This window comes from Mytilus californianus, unplaced genomic scaffold, assembly GCF_021869535.1.
Source record: "Mytilus californianus isolate M0D057914Y unplaced genomic scaffold, xbMytCali1.0.p SCAF_2, whole genome shotgun sequence".
Lineage (NCBI taxonomy): Eukaryota > Metazoa > Mollusca > Bivalvia > Mytilida > Mytilidae > Mytilus > Mytilus californianus.
The window spans coordinates 135,367,410-135,374,760 of record NW_026262668.1 but is presented as its reverse complement, the minus strand read 5'-3'; the positions used below and the strand labels follow the sequence as shown (position 1 = coordinate 135,374,760).

At 31.1% G+C, this 7,351-nt stretch overlaps 1 long non-coding RNA gene across 1 annotated transcript; it reads right to left on the bottom strand.

Annotated features, from left to right (window-relative positions):
- Positions 1–2,885: 2,885 nt before the first annotated feature.
- On the bottom strand, positions 2,886–4,056 carry LOC127731121 (uncharacterized). Its single transcript, XR_007995497.1, has 2 exons — positions 3,809–4,056; positions 2,886–3,491 (listed from the first exon to the last, which is right to left on the bottom strand). It is a non-coding gene; the product is annotated as an uncharacterized LOC127731121 (long non-coding RNA).
- Between the last annotated feature and the right edge of the window lie 3,295 nt (positions 4,057–7,351).

Sequence of the window (7,351 nt, the reverse complement as noted above, 5' to 3'; positions counted from 1 at the left end):
AACCCCATCTGGAGGATGTTGGTCTGCTACAAAAACATACTTACTATTGAGGATTCTACTATCCAAACATTATAGCTATATAGGATCTCCTACAATTCTTGTACGGCAATTAGCTACATGGAAGTATATGTACATATGTAATACCAATACAATTTAAAGCATAATTAATCGAGAAAAATAATAATTATTCTGTAACCCCTGTATTAAGTTGTCAGCATTGGATCTCCGACCCTTTAATAATCATCAAAAACAATTGAAAAGACAGCTTCAAACAAACTGAATTCATACCAAGTTTAACCAACACAAGATAAGGAAATATTTGCTAGACTTCAGCATGACTCTGGTTAAGGTAAATGTAAATCATTGTCCTTAGGTCTGGAGTGTTTAATACCTCCTTAAAAACTGTCAAACCTCAAATTTTTTTGACACATCTGTTAAATTTTCCTAAAAAATATCCAAATCTAGTAAATTAGTAATGTCACAATTTTATTAAGAGAGATACAAAATGTACAAGTAAGCAATACCTCAACAATTCATAGAGAGAGAAAGGAAATGTATTCATTAAAACAATTAGAGATCTGAACTCATGAAAAAAAAAAATCTGTATGTACTAGGTGCTATGGAACTTACAATTAAACGGTTACTAAAGGTCTGAAATAACAGTAATAAATTCCCGTGGGGTTATAGCAGGATAAAAACATCTGCAGTTGGGACCAAGCATCTGAAACGATCCACCTAAAAACCAGAAATGGCTTCGGCCATAAGAAAAATTTGTACCAGATCAGTGATAATGAATGTCATACTAAACTCCGAAATATATGAACTAAAATAAAAACTCATACAAGGCTAACAAAGGCCAGAGGCTCCAGACTTGGAACAGGCACTCAAATGCAGAGGGGTTAAATTAAACAAGCTTTTTGAAATCTCAACCCAATGAAGAAGAAACAAACACACAGCAATACGCACAGTAAAAATCACACAGAAGTCCGAGTCCAATAACAGAATAGGTAACGAAACAAACAAAAAAAAATTGAAAATGACAATATTACATAAACAACAAAGGACTACAAACAGTTACTGACATGCCAGCTCCAGACCTTATTTTAACTGTTCGAAAGATTATGTCTTCATTATATGAAATATCTAGCACCATCCCTCCCCTCCATTGGGGGTTTAGTATCATACCATCATAAAATATATTAGAGAAACATAACCCGTATCATACCAGCAACTGGTTTAAGAATAAATGAGTTTATGTCCGATGCAAAGACTGTGCAAGTGAATCAATATTAAAGCCAAAAATGCCAATTCTTTTTTTTTTTTTTTTTTTTTTTTGCAGGCAACAGTTTTCCTTCTTCATAAGTTTGCTTTAATGTTTTGTTAGCTTTTGAGGTAAAACTGACATTTTGTGCTTTGTAAAGAATATTACCAAAAAAGATTGGATGGGAAATACCTGAATGTGTAAGATGTCTATGTTTAAGTGAATTTCTTATAATGTAATAAACTGCCCATAAAACAAGACAAGAATAACTGGATCAATTCAGGCAAATGCAATTTTAAAAGAATGACTATGAGGACCTGTATACTAGAGTCTTAATCCATGTAAGAAGAAACAAACATTTAGTATAACAGCAGCAACCACTCTCTGTCTCGTCTTGGGTTTGAACTAGGTTGCCCAAATGAAAACTTATTTCCATTTGAGGTCTAGGTGACCTGAAACTTGGATTATCATAAGAAGGCCTAGATTATGCAAAGTAAACATGGTAAATGCTCCTGTTAGGACAACCGACAAGTTATAATAGGATGACCTGCATCACACAAAAAAAAACAACAACAAAAAACAAACAAGCTGCTTAACAACATCTAGGTACCCACGTAATTAAAGGCATAACATTTCAAATTAGTCCCAGTGTTCATGTTAACTGAAGTTCAACCTGTACTATAATTTTCATTAATAAATTTCAACCATAATTTGGAATCAACTGTAGCCTAGGAACCAGTAGGGCCAATGGTTTTATGTAAATGAAATTGCTCGTCATAATGCTTCCAGCCTAAATTAACAAAGCTTGGCACCTAAACGTACAGCGTACGATACTCATATGCTTGAGCAACTCCTAGAATCTTCCAGGATGAAGATTACAATAAATTCTAGTATATATATAAATTGAAGCTGTTGTCGACACCTAAATACTAAAGATTTTTAACTGGTTTGGAGCAGACTGCAAGACAAGCTGTAAATAATTACTTAATTTGTACTAGTTTTACTAAAATTACATGTACATAGATATAGGAAGATGTGGTATGAGTGCCAATGAGACAACTCTCCATCCAAATAACAATTTATAAAAGTAAACCATTATAGGTCAAGGTACGGCCTTCAACGCGGAGCCTTGGCTCAAACCGAACAACGAACTATATAGGGCCCCAAAATTACTAGTGTAAAACCATTCAAACCATACATACATGTATATATCCTCGCTTACTGCGTCTGACACAATTTACACAAAACTCTCTAATAGTCTCATTTTAAAGTTGTTTACAAGATAAAACCATTTTGGCCCCTATTTTCCCTTAAATATATAAAAAAATAAAAAATAATAAAAATTTCCCACACACCTGAGACTGGTTGATACATGTAGGGTTTGGGCAGAAACAGAAATATTTGCAGTCTGTCCTAAAATAGTGATCAATAAGTATTCACTTCTATAAATTTGTCCTTTATATTTGTGGTACTTTATTGCAATATCTGTATTCATGCAGTACATGCATATCTGATTTGGAATATTCAGATTATTATCAAGATAAATAATAATATTATATTAGTCAATAGTGTTCTGCATTACAAATCATATGTTACAAATCATATGATAATATACAAAACAAAATTTAAAAGTTTCACATGTAATATATTTATATATATATAATTATAATAATAATATATAACTGTAACCTTATTATTAAGAATTGTTTCTTATTTCTAACGAATGATGCGGCATTCCATATAAAAATAACACATTCAGCAATATTTTGTGGATTTAAGTTTAGAAACTGAGAAATAATCATTACACAAATCTACATCTAAACCATAAGATTGGAAAAAAGTTGCCTTATATCTTTATACATATGTTTGTTATTTGTTAGAATCACATGTACACGTAGGGGTTTAACTTAAAAGTAATATACTGTTTTTGTAAATCTGACGATTACCTGGTAAATTATCAAATGGAACATACTGATGCAGAGCTCTGGGGGTTTGCATAAATGACGTCTGATGATGATCCGATGTACAAATGTATGTGACCTAAAGGAGTTGAGTTAGTGGCGTGATGAGTCGTGAATCCAGTCCAGTCTGGTGACCCATCTGTAAAAACTGTGCACGTCATTGTCTGATTGTTGTCTATGTCTCTGGTCCAATTGTTACAACCCTTGTGGTGTTCTGTAGCCAAGCAAGGTCGCACTTTTCGCTTTCTAACTGATCTTCCCAACATGTGCTACAACTCAACAAAAGGTAAATATTAGTTCCACCATGCTACATAGCATTGACATAACAAAATCAAATGACTGTACAAAGAAACAATAACAATTAAAATATTATGTATACTCATAGTTGTGTCTTATGATAGTTACAATAATTTAAAAAAAAAATAATTTAAAATTAGTATATATTATTTATTAATTCTTAAATCCACAGTCAGTTGATAGTGACATAGTGTAATATTTGTATATAATTATGTTATTACAATAATTCAAGCTGTGGCCTGTTGATGACATTATGTCTAAATTTGTGATTTATCTGAACTACTCATACCATATCGACCTAGTCTAGGCTAGAGAGTAGTAGCAACTATACATGTCACTGTGATGACTGATGTTGACAGACTCGACACTGACAGTTTTCAGTAACAAGTGTGTAGGTACACGCAAAATTTATAGCAGGATATATACATATAATGATATATGTATGCTAAACTCCACCAGCAAGCTAACATTTAGACATGACGATTTTTGGCTACTGCTTATAACTCCGTGCAGGGTCTCTGTGCAAGATTTCCAAGATTTTTGTTTTTTGTATCGAAAGTTGAACTTCCGGTTACGAACCTGGGTCCTTTCGCCCAAAGGTTACGTCCCTTTGCACCTTTGTACGTTCATATCCTTTCATGGAATATTTGCTGTATATCAATATGTGCTATGAAAGATCTAGGTACACATTCCCGATGTATACCCTTTTAATTTTAATTCGGGAGTTCATCAGATAACGCCTGCCCCAAAACACATAAACACCATAGACACGTTACTATTACTAACCTGGATGGTCTGTTAGTATTACAGCGCAAATACAATTTGTTAAGCTAAACCATACGCACTAGACGATCTGTCAATACTCAATATCAATAGTAATAAGATACGGACAAAAAGTAATATTAAAAAAAAATTAAACTCGTCGTCATATATATATATGAGTACCTATCGGTATCAGGCAGACTATACATGCATCTAATTTGATGTAGAATACAATGACGAAATCATTATTATAATCTGCAAATCTTAGGACAATATTGCATCTAATTACTCATATTTGTAAAAATTAAATATTTTTTTAAAAATGAAAACGAATAATGGGACCAATCTCTTTCAGTCTTTGCATGTGCTCTCCACGTGGCGATGAAATTCCTGATGGAATGGTTAAAAAATGACGATCGATAAAATGAATTCTTTCTAAGATTACTTCTAATAAACATTAGAAGCATGAGGCAGGTTATAACCATACAATACTAACACTACTTTACCCTTACAAGATACTACTTTTCAATTTTTTATCAATTTTACCGCTAACGAAATTTAAACAGCTTGCTTGCTGCGATGAAATTCTGTAAAGGACTAAATTACGTCACAAAATATAACGTCACTCATGTTAGGTAAATCTAAAACATGAAACACAATCCGTCAGTGGCCCCAGCGATAACTGAATTTAAGTCTATTTACTTAAATTCCATTATTTTATTGAATTATTACGATAACTTGGAAGTACTGCTGAATCAGACTAAATCGGGTCTTATAGGCAAGCTTATGGTTGTTCATTGTTTCAAATCAATTATAAGATGACTGTAAGAATATCTTCTGAAATAATTTGAAATGTCGATTTCAAAGTAAAATCTTTCTTTAGTATACGAATTACTAAAAAATAAATTTCATAAACGATTTGGATTTTTGTCAATGGGAAGATGTTAAAATGATTACAACAAATAATACTCAATAATATATTAATGTCATCAATCATGTTATATGGACAATCATATAGTAATGTCATCAATGATGTTATATGGACAATAATATAGTAATGTCATCAATGATGTTATATGGACAATCATATAGTAATGTCATCAATGATGTTATATGGACAATCATATAGTAATGTCATCAATGATGTTATATGAATGTCATCAATGATGTTATATGGACAATCATATAGTAATGTCATCAATGATGTTATATGGACAATCATATAGTAATGTCATCAATGATGTTATATGGACAATCATATAGTAATGTCATCAATGATGCTATATGGACAATTATATAGTAATGTCATCAATGATGTTATATGGACAATCATATAGTAATGTCATCAATGATGTTATATGGACAATCATATAGTAATGTCATCAATGATGTTATATGGACAATCATATAGTAATGTCATCAATGATGTTATATGGACAATCATATAGTAATGTCATGAATGATGCTATATGGACAATCATATAGTAATGTCATCAGTTATGTTATATGGACAATCATATAGTAATGTCATGAATGATGCTATATGGACAATCATATAGTAATGTCATCAATGATGTTATATGGACAATCATATAGTAATGTCATCAGTTATGTTATATGGACAATCATATAGTAATGTCATCAGTTATGTTATATGGACAATCATATAGTAATGTCATCAATGATGTTATATGGACAATCATATAGTAATGTCATCAATGATGTTATATGGACAATCATATAGTAATGTCATCAATGATGTTATATGGACAATCATATAGTAATGTCATCAATGATGTTATATGGACAATCATATAGTAATGTCATCAGTTATGTTATATGGACAATCATATAGTAATGTCATCAATGATGTTGTATAGAACATTGAACGACTCCTATGTGTATTCTAATCGAACTATTTTGCATTAATTTCAAAGTTGAAATCACTGAATGAAGTTGGAAAAATGTGTAGGTTTTTATAAGGCTTAATCTAATATACATTTTTTAAAAGCATAGAATAAAATTTCAAAAGACTTTGGGATAACAACATTATAATCATGCATCCATAAAAAGTGAGAATACACAAAATGGGAATTATTAATTATTAGTTGACTAAAAACGGACAACACCATTGATATATTAAAAAACAACGAAAAGACAAAACAATAGTCCATTATTTACTACACATGAAACAAAGAAATTACAAAACAATAGTCCACTATATACTACACATAAAACAAAGAAAATACAAAACAATAGTCCACTATATACTACACATAAAACAAAGAAAATACAAAACAATAGTCCACTATATACTACACATAAAACAAAGAAAAGACAAAACAATAGTCCCCGACATGGAAAACATGAAACAATTCAATTGAAAAAACTAACGGCCTAATTTATAACAAAACAATTTACGAAAAACAATTATGACAAACATGAACCAACGAAAACCACTGAACTACATGCTCCTGACTTGGTACAGGCAAATACAGAATGTGGCGGGGTTAAATATGTTTGTGAGCACTCAACCCTCCCCTAATCTGGGACAGTGATAATTCCACAAATAATTAAAAAAAAAATATGTATTTATTGACATCTTTTGAAAATAATGAATTGCATTTCTTACCAAAACAAGTATGTACTAAAACGGTATGGACAGCTTAACAATACCAATATAATTAAGTTCCCAATCGTTCGCTAACATGATTTCTCATCAACAATGTCATTATGGTTTTAAGACAAGAAATCAAATATTTATGACATTATCTCAGACAATTTGTTTTTCATATAATATATATCAAACAGGAATTATTTGTAGAATTGTAAACTCAAATCGGATTAAACAATGTAGCTTTCATTAATTGAGGAATATTTATTGATGTCAAATATTTCAAAGTGAATTTGAAAAAATAATGTTCGTCAACAGTACTGTTTGTTTTAATTTTACTTTTGTGTTTTGATTGACTCCTTGATATCTTTTCTTTCTGATTGCATGGTAAATTCTGTTGAGACACATTGCAAATTTTATCAAAAGACTTTGTTGAACTCGGCCGCTAGTGATATT